Here is a 1,076-nt window from a genome sequence, read left to right on the forward strand (position 1 = left end):
CGACCGGACAGAGACTTCCTGCCCGTAGGTCTGCGTTTAATTGCTTTGGTAGCGGCCGGCAAGGGCGTGTACAGTGCCTTCCTACATAGAACTTTTTTTTAAGAAAAAAACCCTCATATACTCCCTTCGTCCGGAAATACTTGACATCAAAATGAATAAAAGGGATATATCTAGACATATATTAGTTCTAGATACATCTTTTTTTATCTATTTTGATGGCAAGTATTTTCGGACAGAAAAATATAGTTATTTTGTAACATGGTGTGCTAGAGGGCAGGGGAGGTGGTGCGACAGGCCCCATGGCGGCGGCAGATGGGGCAGCCCGACGATCGTCGACAGCGATAGGGGTGTCCGACGGCTGCTGCTCTGGCGTTTCGACCGATGAAGCTTTAGAGTAACTCTAGTAGACCCCATATAAATGGTCAAACTTGCAAAATAATCATTTTTTGCAGTTTCAGTCAAAAAAATGAGCCCGAACAGACCCCTTAAAATCGTCCAACCCTTAAAAAAAATTAAAGGGCCCTGTAAACGCGAACGTGAAATCCTCGTATATACAGTTTTGAGGACAACTTTGCCAGGGCCCTGCATACCGGTCAACGTTGACGGTTGAGGAATCTTTACTCCCGCCAATGCCATGAAGCTCGCCCGGCCGCCGCGCCCGGCCGATAGCCGGCCGGCCCTCTGTCCCGGCCGCCGCGCTCGCCCATGCCTCCGCGGCTCTCGAACGGAGCTAGCTAGCTAGCAGCTCAATGGATTCGAAGAGCTAGCTAGCTAGCTCGATGCGCCATCCGTTCGATCCGGCCACCGCTCGCGTCGCCCTTGCCTCCGCGCGCGCAGCACTCGCCCCGGCCGCCCTGGCCTCCGCCCGCGCCGCGCTCGCCTCACGTTTTGCCTCGTCCGCCTGTCCGCCGGATTGACGCGAGAAAGAGGACGACAAAAAAAAAAAGCTAGTTCTGGGTCTGTTCGGTATATTCAAAGAATATTCTTTTTTACGGGTTGATTATACGGGGTCTGAGTCTGTCCTCGCTCACACCGGCCTGCATATACCCTTTTCCGCGAACTGCAAAAGACTTATG

The sequence above is a fragment of the Triticum aestivum genome, chromosome 6B (assembly GCF_018294505.1).
Source record: "Triticum aestivum cultivar Chinese Spring chromosome 6B, IWGSC CS RefSeq v2.1, whole genome shotgun sequence".
Classification (NCBI taxonomy): domain Eukaryota; kingdom Viridiplantae; phylum Streptophyta; class Magnoliopsida; order Poales; family Poaceae; genus Triticum; species Triticum aestivum.